This window comes from Aethalodelphis obliquidens, unplaced genomic scaffold (genome assembly GCF_003676395.1).
Source record: "Aethalodelphis obliquidens isolate GAN/ISIS:26980383/991018 unplaced genomic scaffold, ASM367639v1 scaffold23, whole genome shotgun sequence".
NCBI lineage: Eukaryota > Metazoa > Chordata > Mammalia > Artiodactyla > Delphinidae > Aethalodelphis > Aethalodelphis obliquidens.
The window spans coordinates 169,017-185,712 of NW_020837967.1; the positions used below are offsets into that span (position 1 = coordinate 169,017).

Consider the following 16,696-nt stretch of genomic DNA (forward strand, 5'->3'; position numbering starts at 1 on the left):
CAGGTGACAGTCACTGCAAAGGAGCATGGCATCATTACAGTAACCACAGCTTTAAGACACACACTTTTTCTCAGAGGATCACAAACTCATGACCTGAGTCACATCGTGGAGAACGGGATTAGCCTTATGAAGCTGGGCGGGGTGACTCATGGCATCCTCACATGCCCTAACTTTCCGGGATCCCGAGGAACAAAGAGCCGCGGGCAGGTTCCAGCAGCATCTCAGGGGATGGCTCTTCTTCCCGCGCCTCTTTGCAAAGACCCGCTGGGCCTTGAACATCGCTCAGTCCCCACAGCAAGGCTCCGCCGGGTGACACCTGCCTGGAGTCGTGCGACGGAACCGCACAGAGCGCAGTGGCCACAGGATACTCCAAATACTAGGAGGTTGCCCCTGTCCCTCCTCCTCCCCCCACCCCCTCCGTCCCAGTTCCATGTCTGCCTGTTTCCAGGCCACCAACTCTGGCTCAGAACTCACCCGACGCCCCAAGAGAACAGGGCTGGTCTGCGATCCCAGCAGAAGAGGTGAGTACTTGAAGAGGCTGCACCATGAAAAGCACAATAAATGGCCCACCCCCACCCCCAGCCCTCCCTCGCCTTGGGCTGCAGTGGGCTGTTTTCCGGGCTGTCATGTGATGAGCTGTGGATATGACAGAGTCACTCTCCGCACACAGAGTCTGGGCTGTGTCGCTTAGGGGCTTGAGCCCACCAGTAGGCACGCTGGCTGCCCACATAGAGCAGGGATTCCTGATGCTTCGCTCCACGTGCTCGCTGAGTTCTCCGGGGAAGCCCCCAACGTCCACCGTCCTCCCCTGTCGCCCTGCCCTCGTGTAGACACAGGACCCCCAGGGAATGAGCACCTGCTTTCCCGTTTATCAGCGAGGATGCTTAGCATACTTGACTTACAAAATCACGCTGGAAGATGTCGAGCTTCTGCTTGGTGGCTAAGCTGGCCCACTTTGAGGGGAGATCAAAGGGCTGGAGCTTTCCAAAGTGCAGTTAAATTTAACATTCCAAGAGTCAGGAGGGCAGATTAAAATAGGATTCTGCCTGCAATAACACTCAGGGCCTGTTTCGCATTACTAAGAGGGCTCAGCCAGGAAGGTGCTTTGCAGGGAGCTTCCGAGGCTCCTCTGCTTCCCCGCCTCATCTCAACAGCCACAGGCTTTTCTCTGTGGTGGGTGGTTGCCAGGCAGGGCCTGTTCCTTCCTTCCAGGAGGGAGCCCAGCTGCTGCAAATCAGCGCTTTATTCTCTGCAGCAATGGCTGCAGGACAATGAAAACACCCAGCTTTGGGAAAGGGATTTACAAACAAGTGTAACAGGATAATCTGAAGATGGCTGTAGAGAGAATCACCTCATTCAACACCAACTATTTGAGATATTTGTGTCATGTTGGCATCTCACTCCAATGAGGATCTTTGCTTTCTTCATCATAATTATTTTACTACTATTATCACTATTAATTTGCCATCTGTCACTGAGAAGGCCAGAAATGGTGAATTCATTAGAACTTGGGGAAAGAAGTGGCCCCGAGGCCATCCTGTCCCTGCCTGTGTTGGCAGGACCACTCCGCCAGAGAGGTGCCAGGGCCTCCTTTCCAAAGGTTTGGGAGTCTGTTATCTATAAACCAAATTTCTCTTTCTTTCGTGTGATCCAACATAATTTAAAGAAACTAGATACACGGTACTGTGTACGAACAAGAAACACAAAATGCTACTTCAAAGAGCTCTGGCTCCAGAAACAGTGTGTACTCTGACAGAAACAGTGTGTACTCTGACACCTCTGACCGGTGTCAACAGGATACCTTTCACTTCCAGCCAGAGGTTTGGACCTTGGCTATATACAGGGGCACATCTTACCTTTCCTAACCCCACCTTGATATCCTGAACAGACATTGATTAGTAACGCCCATTTGCCTGTGAGGAAACTGATTAAAAGATTGGCCCAAGGTCACACAGCTACTAGCTGGGAAGGTGAGGGTTAAATTCTGGTTAAGTCTAATTCTAAACCTAAAACCTGGGCTACTCATGGGCAGCCCTGACACCAAAACAAAAAGTTATATTCATGTCCAAACTCAAGGGCAGCAAAAACTAACCAGAATTTACATCATGTTCCTAGTAATCTATCTGTCATTTATTCTGAATATGAACACAATTAGGTACAAAAAAACTGTATTTTCAAAATAGAACACTGTCTCAGCCCCTGCTGGGGGTGTTATACAAAATATGATGAATATACCATATTACCTTCCTAAAATCAGACAAAAACGTACTTTGAAACATGTATCTCAGGGTTTTGCTCAGGGGGCGGTGGACCTTTTCAAGTAGAAGGTTCACAGCAGTGCCGTGTAATATCGTCTGTATGTTATGAAACGTGCATTAAATATCAGAACCTAGTAGAACTTTAAGTGAATGTAATTCAGTTTCCTACTCAACAGAAAAAGAACCTCCCTCTGCATCTTTGACAGCTGCTTGCTCAGCTGGTCTGGCCACCTCCACAAGTAGACTGTTCCTCTGACTGTCAGCAAGGTGGTTAGAGAATCCTTCCCGCTTCTCAGCCAAGCGTCCTTCTCCATGACGCCCCTTGGCTCCCCTTCTGTTTCATGGCCAAGCAGCACAAGGACCCCATACGTATACTCTTTCCAGTGCTGACGTTTTACAGCACCAACACTTCAAATGATTGTTTTAAAACATAACCACCTATCTAAACATTTTAAAGTGACTTGAGATCTTTGAATCAAAATTTTGGCCCCAAAATTCTATGCCATTCAATAGATGCTTTTAGTTTTTTGTAGCTCTGATGCCCCCTCAACAATTTTAGCGATGAAACTTTTAAAATACTCTACATATTTAAAAGAAAAATCACGAAGTAGATGCTGAATAAATTCAAGTGTTTTTCCTCCTTTACATCTCCATATGGGGGTTGGTGGGGGGGATTAAGCTTCTCTGGCAGAATGTAGAGAGTGTATCTTCCTCAATAATTGGGTTGAGAGTGGCGTTTACCATTCAGGGAACCGTTGCCCTGGGAGAAGCTGGATCTGGCTGCAAGTCTAGAGATGAACATTTTCAAAATATTCTTAGAACAAACTAAGCTATTCACATCTGAACTAGACTTTTATTTTTAATTTAAAGAAAGAAAATGGATTTAAGAAATGCAAGAGAGCTACATTAACAAGAAGCTGTAGAGCCTGAGACCCATGTCCTGGCAGCACTGGACCATGTAAATGCCCTGACGGCTCCGCGAGGGGATTGTGTCTCGGGGCATCTCTTCCTCTCGCCCACGGGCTTGAGGGGATCATTCCAGTGACGGGAAACACAGTCCAACCTGGTTGACAGGATGTCACACCATGACTCCCTAAATCGTGGCCAATTCTGAGACTTGAAAGCCCTGAACGGGGATCAGTCGCAGTCTCCTTCTGCCTTGTCCATCTGCCATTAGGTGACGTGTGTTTGTGTTTTCTGTGACTCCTGTGCTCACCACCCTGCCTCAGACTCAAACCTCACAGCTCTTTCCAGAGAGGAAGCAGGCACCAAACACCAGGCTTCTCCCTCACCTTGCTGTCACCTGCCACTATGGTATTTGCTCTTTACTTTCAACCTGTCACCTTCCTGCATCGTATGTCATTTTCCAAGTACATGAGGCAGTTTCACTGAGTACTAGGCTGCAGTTCTGTAATTCTTGAGCTTGAAACCTCCTACTTAACATTCCGCTTCTTTACTCCCGAAGTGCATTCACACATCGAGTTACTCAAGAGCTCCCCTGGCTGAAGGCTCCGCCCAGTTTCTCTGACACCCTCTGGGAGGTGCCCCTGAGAGGCCCTGGAAGATGACAGCCCACCCGACGCTCCTGCAGGGACCCGTCCTCAGCTCTCATGGGTGCTGAAGACACAGCACTCTCCTGACTTGATTCCAAACAGAACCGTCTTTGCCAAACTATCAGGTGCCTGTCCATACTGCACTCGCCCACAGCCCACTAACTCCTAAAGAATTCAGCCTGGTTGATGCTGCTTCTCCCTCTGAAGAAATGCCCAAAGAATTCCCTGAGTGAGGCCACAGACCAGGGCCGCCTGAACAGCCTCTTGGTCTCTGGTGACCCAACACCTTCTCTTTGTACAAGGTAATCTTCAGCGGGCAAGTCAGGGGTCTGTCAACTCCAGAGACAGCAAATGACTATGAGATTAAATTCCCAACCTTTTCCCATTTTCCTGGTATTTCCCTGCCATCTTCTCAGATACCACAGTTCCGTTTCTCCAGAGGTATCCTCTGTTCTTCCCTGCTCCAGGCTCCTATTGCTTAGGAGGCAGAAGCACGTGTATGTAAGTCTTGTCTCTGACACCTAGTAATCATCCTGTGTCTGTTTCTATTGGTAACGTGGGGTAACCACAGTGCATACTTCTCAGGTTTGCTGGGAAATCTCTACTTCATAGTGATAGACAATCTGATCAATGGCGATGCTGTGTTAGATTTGACAAAAATTAGGCAGTAGACTTAGGAAAACTTGAGCATCTTCCAGTTGTTATTTCCCATTCAAAGTTTCCCCTCAAAGTGACACTGGTAGGAATCTGTCGTGGTGAATGCTCATTGGTTCTGGAGATGCTAAAGGGGTGTTCATTGAAAGAGAGATGTATGCTTCGGTCTTAGTTACTCAGGACTGACGGTAATAGCTTCGACTTATAAATACACATGTCCTGGATCTGTTTTCTTAGCTGACGATAAGCTCACAGTTGTCTTATCTAGTGATTACACAAACTGGAAAGGGCCATAGTATAGCCAAAAATACCAAGACACATGAGCTGAATGTGATTTTTATATGCTGGCATAATATGATGTTTCTGACTTTGGAAAGTACCTACATGATTAAACCTCTTCACTTTTACTGAAGAAGGATAATTTGCTTCAGATTAGAGTCAAAACAATGAAACTGATTATAGAAAAATGACCTTTCTCATACCTACGCGTATCAAGTAGATTCTTGGGGAAGCAAGCCCAGCAGGTAATCCATTTAACTAACTGACTGAGTCCATGAGACTCTAAGAAGCCATTTTTACTTTTACTACCCTAAGCCAGTTCCATCACTGGGAGCCCACGAGTTTCCCTGGAGTCACCTCGGTGAGATAACATGTGTTGTATTTGGCCTGGAGACATCAGCCTTTTTTATTTTTGTTTTTACTCAAAGTTTGTATTTCCACATTTAACATTTAGCAAGATCCTTGTTCTGATGTAATGTCATCAGCATCTGATACTGTCGGGACTGAGAACTTGGTTTAGAATCTTGCTCCCACTCCTCAGATAAGGCTGAACACTCAGGGCCCGTGACGATATATCTTGGTCTGCTATTTGCTTCCTTCCGGAGAGAGGTGGTCCTGCAGCCATTCCAGGTTTTTAGTATTCCTGTGTATTTTTACACGTTCTTAGGTAAGTCCATGGTTAAGATGCATTATGGGTAAGCAAATTTTATTAACTTCTAAAGAACCATCTGGAATCATATGTGTGGCTGGTATACATAAAAGTGTAATAGAGAAATATAAATATGAAAATAATAGACTTAGTCTAAATAAGTAATCTTGGATAACTGGCTGCCTCTAAACCAAGAATATAGAGCAAGAAATATGTTTGCAACAAGGTTTGCTTCTCTGCCCTCATGTGAAGGAGGTGGATCTAGGCTCTTACATGAAAGGGTGCAGATAATAAATGTACTCATTGCATATTTATCCTAAAACTGGTGCAAGGCTAGTCTGGCTCTAGGTAACAATTAAAAAAAAAAAAAGATCTCCTTTCTCTGTCTCTTGTTTCTATTTCTGTGATGATTTCTTCTTGTCAAAAGCTATGAAAGGTCTGTGATTCTATCTTCCTTGCAAGCTAAAATGTTAGCCTCCCACAGTTTCATGGGTGCAGGCAGAAGATGTGAGATTCCTGGGTCAGAGGTAAAGGACAATCTATTACTCACAGAAATTGCAGTTGTCTGAATATCACCCATTTTTCTTGTGCTGGTTCCTTAAAGTTCCAGTCCCATGGAGCACCATGAAGTGGGTCAGGTGATACAGGCACATGCATCAGGTTGCTGGATTAGTCAGGGTTCTCTAATAAGTGATATCTATATCCATATCTGTATCTACATCACCTATATCAATAGATAGGTAGATCGATGATAGATTTATTATAGAAAAAGGCTTGTGTGATTGTGCAGGATGAAAAGCCCACCATCTGCCGCCTGCAAGCTGGAGACCCAGGAGAGCCGGAGGTGTGACAGTCTGAGTCCAAAGGCGCAAGAACCAGGGAGCTAATGGTGTAAGTCCCAGTCCCACTCCAAGGTCAGAAGAAGATGAGAGGACAGGTCCCAACTCAATCAGTCAGGCAGGATAAAAGGGGTGAATTTCTCCTTCCTGTGCCTTTTGTTCTATTCAGACCCTCAATGGATTGAATGGTGTGTACCCACATCGGGGAGGACCATCTACTCTACTCAGTCTATGAATTAAAATGCTAATCCCTTCCAGAAACACCCTCACAGACACAGTCAGAAATGATATTTAAAATGGACACTACGTGGCTAGTCAGGTCCAAACATAAGATTAACCAGCACAGCCAAAGCTTGGAATCCCTAATCTTTCATAAGGGGCATGCCTGCCCTGTGCTCCAGAGGGGGATCCCGTCCATGCTCCTGTAAGCAAACTTGCCCCTTTCTCAGAGAGAGACATTGTCACTGTCTCCCAAAGCTCTTCACTCTACAAACATCCATCAAGAGTGTCCAGAACAAATGCCCACAGGGCATGCAGAAACAGAAGGGGTGCACAAAGAATTGTCTCCCAGCATTTCTTTCTTCCCCTTTAAATCCATGGAATCACATCAAAACACAAAGCTAAAATAAGTTATTTGCACCATGATGAGAATTATTTCCTATCATTATCTCTCCTCTTCAGGCATGTCTGTATTTTAAAATCAGTATTGCTAACTGCAGAGCTGGAGACATCGTGTTGCTGTTACAGAAACCTCAAGCTTTATTGGGTAAGCTGGAAACAGCTTTGGGAGCCAGGAGAACTGCCTGTACCGGGGGTGCAGAGGCAGAAGTGAGAGCATCATCAACAGCGTCCGTCCATACTTCCTACCCACGTTAGGAGCTGCCCTTATTTGGGACCACATTTTCTAGCCCATCCTGCAGTCAGAGGCATCCATACTAGTGCAGTTGAGTAAGGAATACGAGCAGAACTGTACCCATAAGACCCTCCCCTGAGGCCCCTCCACACTTTTCCCTTTTGAAAAAATGAGGATGGTCAAAGGAGGACCTTAGAAGCTACACGCAAAAGATGGCGGAGTCTTTGTGTACAAGTTGGACAACTATGAACACACTCACTGACTTAGTTCTGCGTGTTCTTATGCTACTTTCTGTGTTGAAGCTATTACATATTTCAGGATATTACTTATATTTATTTTAGGGTTGCTTGTTATAGTAACTAGCCCACCCTATTACAAGTAAGTTGTATTGATTAGGAGTGATCTTAGAGAAATGTGGAACAGTTTCTCAGCTGCCCCAAAAGCATCCACTCTGACCTTTGTAATTTGGGTGACATCTTTTTTAGAGATTTTAGACTTCTATATTCTGTCTTATGGCAGAATATAAAGTTGATTAAAATGAAGAATACAAGGATGATGAAGATAACATAAATGCTATCACTCAAATGTCTTCCATACACTTGAAGGCATATAATTTATGCCATCCAAGACTGATGAATTACCTAAATATGCCCTTCATAGTAGAGATCCCACAGTTAGACTAATATCTCCAAAGACCTTAGACAGCAATATCTTTGTTTGCCAACTTGTTAAAACTAAAACATTTAGCAAAATTCAAGCTATAATAAAAAGAGCTGGTGGCAGCTTATTATGTTTAATGACAATCACAAACTTTTGGCTTACTGGAGGCAAAACTCCACTGCAAAGAAGAATGTATGGATACACTTTAACTAATAAATAAATACACAATTAGCTAAATATGGTCTAGAATTCTGTGTATTAATATAAAGCAAGGGCCAGCAAAGTTTTTCTATAAAGGGTCAAACAGGAAATATCTTAGGCTTTGTGGGCCAGACAGTCTCAGTAGAAACTGCCCAAATGTGCTGTGGCACCAAAAGCAGCCTCAGGTAGGACATAAATGAGCAGACATGGCTGGCTGCCAATAAAACATTATTTACGAAAACATCTCTGCACTGGATTTGGCCCATGTGCCTGAGTTTGCCAGTCCCTGATGTAAAGAATCTATATTCTTGTGTGTGTAGAGAAAGTTTTGTATCCTATAGAGCACATCCTTCAGGGTTATCAGATTCTAATTCTGTGCATTGTCTGAGGTTTTTTGTAATTCTTTGTAAGTTAGAAGTAACTGATTTAACTGGCTTCCTCCCCCCCCCATCCTCTCCAGTCTTGTGCCCACTTCCAATAGATCTCTACCTTCCCTTATTCCACGTGCATTTGTGCTGTTTAGACTTTTCCATTGAATGGGTCGTCACATCTGCCTGGTTTCCTCACAACATATGTGTTACATAAATTCTTATTTAGTTATTTATTTATTGGCTGCATTGGGTCTACATTGCTGCGTGCCGGCTTTCTCTAGTTGCGGCGAGCAGGGTTTACTCTTCATTGCAGTGCACAGGTTTCTCATTGTGGTGGCTTCTCTTGTTGCAGGGCACGGGGTCTAGGCACACAGGCTTCAGCAGTTGTGGCACGTGGGCTCAGTAGTTGTGGCTCTCGGGCTCTAGAGCGCAGGCTCAATAGTTGTGGTGCATGGGCTTAGCTGTTCCGCAGCATGTGGGATCTTCCTGGACCAGGGATCGAACCCATGTCCCCTGCATTGGCAGGTGGATTCTCAACCACTGTGTCACCAGGGAAGTCCCTACATAAATTCTTTAACATGTATTCTCTTTCAATCAGTGTAGAGTAATGATTTTAGCTTTTTCTGAAAAGTATTTCTTAATTGCATGCGTACTGTATGTGTTCGTGCACATGTGCGTGTTTAATGATCAAAAGTGATCAGTAGCTCGGACACAAAATTCTAAGTGAAGGTATTTCCAGACACGTGAAACCAGCCGCTCCCTCCCCAATCTCACAAATAGATGGTTACAGCATTGTATTTATATAGCTTCTCCCAAAAGTGCTTTCACAGCCATTAGCTCATTTGTTTCTTTCAACACCTTTCCAGGCTTTGTTAAGACAAATGATTATTAAAATCTCATCAAGGAGGAAAGAAAAGAACTTCACAAATGAATTTCTGTGTCTGCTTGGAAAGAAGAGCTAATTAAAGATCAGCACATAATCACTCATTCACTTTACTGTCCTTCATGCCCACTCAGAGGAATATTCCTCCCTCCTGTTCCACACCGGCTTTACAGTTTGCTTAACCCACCATCTTTTTCTAAGCAGCAGGAAGATTGTAATGACAGTTGAGTTCTGGAGTTAACTTGGATTGGTTTGTTTATCTGACTAGTATGGGATGCGTTCAAAAGTTAGCAAAGATTTACTTTTCAAATTCTAAGTTTCTGTCATCAGCAAAATGACATTATGAATATTATAGTCTTATGACTATCAAGCTGATATGCATTTTTAACAACCTCCTCCTGACAAACTTTCTCTTGGTCACACAGATAGAAGGCAATCTGACACTTAGAAGCTGCCACCAGACAGAAGTCCACTGAGAGAAAAGGAGCTGCCACTGGCCCGCGTGCAGAGCTTGCAGCAGCTGCTAATTTCAAGGCAGGAAGTCTTTTTCAATGTTGCTTGTAAAAATTTAATTTCAGCATTAAACAAACTTCAGAAATAGAAACTCAACAGGGGAGACATGAATGTATATAAATAGACGGGCTTGTAAAAGCCAATTAAAGCCTACACTAGAATCTGCACAGGAGATAAGAATGATAGAACACAAATGGGAAAATTCAGGGTCACTCCAGCTAACAGCATTGCTACAGAGTATTTGCATCTCCTCTGTTTTTAAGCAGGGAGGTAGCCAGAAGAGTATCTTCATCTTTCATAGGACTATGCTGCTATAACAATAGGTGACACGTCTGAGCATTTTCCAGAAAAATTATAGGGTGACTTATCAAGGAAAGCATACAGTGTTTCTATTTTAGATTTTAAGTTTGATGGAGGAAATTTCTAGAGTAGATGGTCTTGCTCATAAGGCTATATTTCAACTAATTTTAGTACTAACTTCCTTGGGGATTTGAAAGAAGAAGTAAGCAGATTTCAGACTCAAGACCAACTTCTTTGGGAGTTTCTATAGCATTCAATTTTATGTCATTGAGAGTCTGTGTTTGCATTTGTTTCTGTATTCAGAGACAACTAACTAACTAACTAACTAACTAACTATATATATATATATATACACACACATATATATACATATATATATGTATATATATATATAAAAATCTTTGAGGAGCCATTAGAGACTTTGCTCTTAAATATATAAAAATAACCACTTGTTTGCTGTTTTCCCTCTATGACTACTAAAGCATTATATTACATAGTAGGTATGTGATTATATATTCTACCATTTGTACATGGCTGAAGATATGAAATGAAAATTAAGATATTTAGGTTTCTATTGGCTTAAGTCATTTTAAATATAAGATATTTAATATAACTTTTTAGCTGTTCACAGACTATTAAATGTCAGACATTATTTTCCTACGTTCAACAATAAAATGAAATTCTTTATACACTTTTCCCCCTTCATGATAAAGAGATAAATAGTTAAAGGGAAACTGAGTGCATATAGTTTCAGATCCAGTGAGTCCAGCTGACAAAGAATCGTATTAAAAAAGCACAGCGTAAAAGACCCAAATAGCCAAACAAATCTTGAGAAAGAAGAAAAGCGCTGGAGGTGTCACTCTCCATGACTTCAGACTACGCTACAAAGTTATAGTAATCAAAACAGCATGGTACTGGCACAAAAACAGACACATAAATCAATGGAACAGAATAGAGAGCCCAGAAATAAACCCACACACTTATGGTCAATTAATCTACAACAAAGGAGGCAAGACTATACAATGGAGTAAAGACAGTCTGTTCCATAATCAGTGCTGGGAAAACTAGACAGCTACATGTAAAAGAATGAAATTAGGACATTCTCTAACACTATACACAAAGATAAACTCAAAATGGATAAAAGGCCTAAATGGAAAACCAGAAACCATAAAATTGCTAGAAGAAAACATAGGCAGGACACTCTCACTCTTTGATATAAATAGTAGCAAAATTTTTTTGGATCTGCCTACTAAGGCAAAGGAAACAAAACAAAAATAAACAAATGGGACCTGATTAAACTTAAAAGCCTTTACACAGCAAAGGAAACCGTCGACAAAATGAAAAGACAATCTAGTGCATGGGAGAAAATATTTGCAAATGATATGACAGATAAAGGGTTAATATCCAATATATGTAAACAGCTCATACAACTCAACATAAAAAAAGCAAACAACCTGATTTAAAAATGGGCAGAAGAACAGAATAGACATTATTCCAAAGAAGACATACAGATGGCCAATAGGCACATGAAAAGATGCTCAACATCACTAGATATTAGAGTAATGCAAATCAAAACCACAATGAGACACTACCTCATACTTGCCAGAATGGCCATCATTAAAAAGTCTGCAAATAACAAATGCTGAAGAGGGTGTGGAGAAAAGAGAACCCTCCTTCACTGTTGGTGGGAATGTAAATTGGTGCAGCCACTATGGAGAACAGTATGGAGGTTCCTCAGAAAACTAAAAATAGAACTACCATATGATTCAGCAATTCCACTCCTGGGGATATATCCAAAGAAAAGGAAACCATTAATTCAAAAAGATATATGCACCCCAATGTTCATAGCAGCACTATTTACAACAGCCAAAATACAGAAGCAACCTAAGTGTCCATCAACAGATGACTGGATAAAGAAGATGTGGTATATATATACAATGGAATACTACTCAGCTATAAAAAGAAATGAAATTTTACTGTTTGCAACAACATGGATGAACTTGAAGGATATTACGCTAAGTGAAATAAGTCAGACAGAGAAAGACAAATACTGTATGATATCATTTATATGTTGAATCTAAAAAATAAAACGAACTAGTGAATATAACAAAAAAGACTCACAGATATAGAGAACAAACTAGTGGTTACCAGTGGGGAGAGGGAAGGAGAAGGGGCAATAAGAGACACAAACTACTATTCATAAAATAAATAAGGTACAAGGATATATTGTACAGCACAGGTAATATAGGCAAGATTTGATAATGACTAGAAATGGAGTATAACCTTTAAAAATTGTGAGTCACTATGTTGTACACCAGAAACTTATATAATACTGTAAATCAATTATACCTCAATTTAAAAAAAAGAAAAAAAAGCACTATTTAGTTTTTATAAGGAGCCCGTTGAATGTCTTTCATAAATCCTTAGAGAAGTCAGAAATAGAAAGCTCCATATTTCCAGGAACATGGAAAACTTGACCCATAAAGGTAAAGTTACATCCTAGACTTGGAAAACAGGAAATTCTAGATGTTTTTTGGCAAAACACATGGTGCTCCGCCTCTCTCAGTGTGTGCGCTAAAGTTTTCCAAGTCTGTGCATTCCTTCTAACTTGGGAATTCTCTAAAGGCTGAAATTCCTGTTTCTGAAGAGGAATAGTGATATCAAGAGCAGCAACAAAACAACCTTCACAAGAACAAGCAGAGAGTATTGTCATTGTGGTTCCTTCGCAGAATCACACATTTCAAAACTCACCCTGTAGGACAGGACATCTCCCAGACACTGGGGAATCACCTCCCCACTGGGGAGGAAGGTAATTATTGTGCAGAAAAGGAAGTTGTGTGTGTGAATGAGCGCATTTGTGTCTTAGGCGTCATGGCTGGATAAACCACATCACTGGGTTGGGCAGGGCTGTGCATCTCGGAAATAGATGTTTCTTTGTTGTGATGGTTCCCCGAGAGATAAGAGAGAGCATGGAGCATCCCTCCTCTACAGACCAAGGAAAACACCCAAAGACAACATCAACATCAACAAGAAGGGCATAATGAGTGGGTTTGCTAGAAATTCCATCTGCATGAAGTGTGCTGGGAAAAGCCTGGCTGGTGAAAAACAGATTTGGCGCTTATTGTTTTGCTCAGTGAGTAAGCTGGCGAAGAAATGTGGGTGTGTGCTGCCGGGAAGAAAACAGACTGCAACAAAATATAGGAATCATTTTTTAATTAAGGAAAATGTATATAAAATGATGTTTGGCTCCTAAAATTAAAGCAAAATAAAAAAACAAGCACACATCCCTCCATCTCCCAATCCGTTTAAAACTGAAGCTGGCCAAACAGTGCATCCGGGTACAGTCAGCCAAGGAGGCGTGTGAATATAAAGACATAGTGGAGTGGTCCTGGGGGCTACTAAAAATGTAACCAACCCTCCCTGCAGCTTCCAATACGCCCCAGAGAGGGCTGCGGTAACCTGGCATTTGAGGAAGTTAGAACTTAACTGATGACCATCCCTGGCTTCTCCTCCTCCACAGTAGGGCCCGGTGAATCAGAGTTTTTGTGGTTATGCTATTCAAACAGGCAGACACTTGGTGGTTTGCCTTTTGTTTAATTTGTTACAAGATCACACAGATATTTTCAACAGAGTTTCAGAAAGCATCTTGGGAAATCCACAAAAACGAGCTGAATCATCTAACCCAAAACAGCCGGTACCACATCTGACTGGATCTTGCTCTTCTTTCTCTGGGGAGAAAGTTCTCAACCTCAGTTAGATGTAAGAGCAAGGATGCAGAGATTGATTTAGGGTCAAACAGGACAGCGTAAGCAGAAAGTGAGCCCTGGAAACCCGAGGACGTTTCCTTGTGAGGGAAATGCACATGTGACACAACTCTCTACACGCTCTAGGAGCCCTGGATGGTTATAGAAAGACTCAAACCCAAAGGGAGAAGCCCTGATGGAAAAGTGACTGTATTAGGTATTAGGCATCTGGGGCTAAAAACAACAAGGTGGCGGAGAGCTGCATTCCATCCATCTCCAGGTCAGCACATCACAAGGTACAGGCCAAGCCAGTTTTCCTCTTTTTTTTCTTTTCTTTTTTAAAGCTCAGGTTCAGTGCATTTCTATCTAAATCTGCAAAGCTAGTTGTGTTTCTTTTGGCCTGGGACCTGATCCTTAGCTTAGGGGAGGTGGTAAGTTGCTTGTTCATAGGCAAGCACAAAAAGAACTTGGCTTCTTGCTTTACAACTGGATTGGGTTTCAGGCTTCAAACAGTTAAAACTAGTCTTCAAAAGAGACTCAATCAGTAAGAATGAAAGGAACCCAGGAGTGGAGGAATTGTTTGGTGTTTTGACACTGTCTCTTTTCACTTGAGAGTCACATTTCAAGTAGGGAGGTGTTTCCCCTTTTTAAAATATGCTCGTGAAATGCATGACTCACTGTGCTATTGCAAACAGCCAAAAAAGTTCCGCGGAGTCTGGGGCTCGACCAACCTCAGTAGCCAAGGATTTTAGACATTGCTGAGCCAGCTTTTCCGACCCGGGCCAGAAGGGGTGGAAGCAGAGGGTCCTGCTTCTGTTCCCAAAGGCACTGGGCTATTCCCCATCTTGAACAGAAACGGGTCCAGCAGGGGATTCTACGCCACAGCTGCCGTTCGACTGTATCCCGCCTCTAACACTCTGGAAATGTTAAGTTTTACTGAGTCTGCCAACGTCTTTCTCTTCTTTGAAGAATTTGGCTCAGAGCATGATGTGGGCAGAGAAGGGGAGGAATACTACCAGCTCAATCACTGAGAGAAAAAGACAAACAGGCTTTCTATAGCAGTGAACCTGAAGTAAGGAAGGGCTTGTTTCTAGAGCCAAAAGAAAAAAAAGAGGCAAAGTCGACCTTTCTTTCCCACCACTGGACACCACCTTGAAAAGTGGGTGTGGGCCAAATGCAGTTCAGGTTTGGACATGAACAGATGGCTGCCCCGTGCTGTCAGGGACCTAGGTTTCCCTGTTTGAAACTCCCTGTTTTCCCTGGGTTTCACTGTGTCAACAGGGACGCGAGAGCCATCCCTCCTCAGAGTGACTGATGTAGCCCAGAACGGGAAGAGTAACTCAAATGCCCACAAAGCAGCGCCTGCCCTCATGGAAAGCTGGCTGCTGAAGGCCAGTCATAGCCACACGGTGATGGCTCTGCAGTAGGGACAAACCACGGCAGACCCCTGCCATTGGGATTTAGGTCCCAGCTGTGTACAAGGATCTGTTCTAGGAAAGCTCACACCTCTGGCAAGTAAAGCCAGAGAAAGGGGCTCCTGTCGCCTAGCCCCAGAACGGGGACCTCAGGAGCAACAGATCCTTGATGGTATTATTAGATTTTTTCTGGTTCAAGGTAGATAATGCGTTTCAAAGGGAATCTTTTTTTCTTTTACTGAACAACAAAAAAAATTTTTGGTGTGTGTGTGCGTGTGTGTGTGTGTAGTGAAAACTACAGAATAATTAACACGTGCATTTTAGAAACCTTGAATCTTAGAACCAAGGTACAAAACAACCTGACCAGGGCCCAGGACGACTCACCACTAAATGCCACCAACTGACCAAAACGGGGTCTTGTCTGTCTATAGGAGGCTTTCCCGGGGGGGAGTCCAGACTCCTCCAAGCTTGTCACCTCTGTTCTGTTTTCCACACCACATCACATGCCCCACATCGTGGTTTCCCCCTTTTCTAATGGATTCTCCACCAAGTCTCTTTTCTGATCAAAACATTTTTGATTATGTTCTTAGTCATTTTTAAAAAATTTTTCCAAAAATGTTCTGTTTACAGGCATGCCGCAGTATCTCAAAAACTATAAGGAGGCACCAGAAAGCTGGAAGCCTGCCCTCCTGCTGTTTCTACACAAAAATCCCTCTATGTGTCTCAGAGCTGCCATACCCCTTTCAAGGCACACACCAACATCGTTTTTTAAAAAAATTGGTTTGCTGTATTTAATTTCCATTCGTTATTAAAAACAGTACTTTTCTTCTTGTACTCCTGGATCCTCACTTCCCGGAGAGCATTTTTCTGTCTCTGCAAACAGCGGAAAGAAGTAAGTTGTTTTTACTTGGTATATTTCTGCTCTCCAACCTGAAAGTGTTCAATTGTGAGCTATACGCAGCATGCCCGCTCCAGGAAAACATTATAGTTATTAGGAGATGAAGCTGGCATTTTGCTTTTTAAGGTACTCAATAAACTCACCCTGAATATATTTATTAACCCACCACCAGGGCTGAAAATCCTCAGCACAAATTTCTGCCGGGAGTCAGGGTTGGGGGGATGTCTGAATATGGAAACTGTACACACACTGGCTTAGCTGGGGCTCCCTGGAGAGGGATGCCAAGCAGGCAGGCTCTGGAGGGAGAGAAGCACTGTGCTGGAATAGTGTTGGCGGAAAGAGGGCTGCTCGGTATGTGGTGGATTTCCACTGTTACTAGGGGTAGAAACAATGAGAGGTTTAGGAGGCTTGTTTACACACCAGAAAATACATCTAGCTTTCAGAAGCAGAGTGCTGTGGCACACGGCTGACATTCAGTGACTACCCCCAAATAGTTCCCCCTCAATGGCTCAGCATGTTCTGGAAGTCCTCCTTGGTTTCAAGGTACCAAGAGCCATAAATCCATATTTAATTAGCTCTGAATGAAATGCTGAAGATGATAGGATCTTTGTGCTAAAAATGAAACCC

At 42.9% G+C, this 16,696-nt stretch overlaps 2 long non-coding RNA genes across 3 annotated transcripts in view; one reads left to right on the forward strand and one right to left on the reverse strand.

The window, feature by feature from the left end:
• Positions 1–16,696, reverse strand: part of LOC113628225 (uncharacterized) — a 100,431-nt gene that overhangs the window by 58,746 nt on the left and 24,989 nt on the right. The gene's annotated exons all lie outside the window — the stretch shown is intronic.
• Positions 110–8,597, forward strand: LOC113628224 (uncharacterized). Its single transcript, XR_003435926.1, has 3 exons — positions 110–521; positions 6,184–6,284; positions 6,914–8,597. It is a non-coding gene; the product is annotated as an uncharacterized LOC113628224 (long non-coding RNA).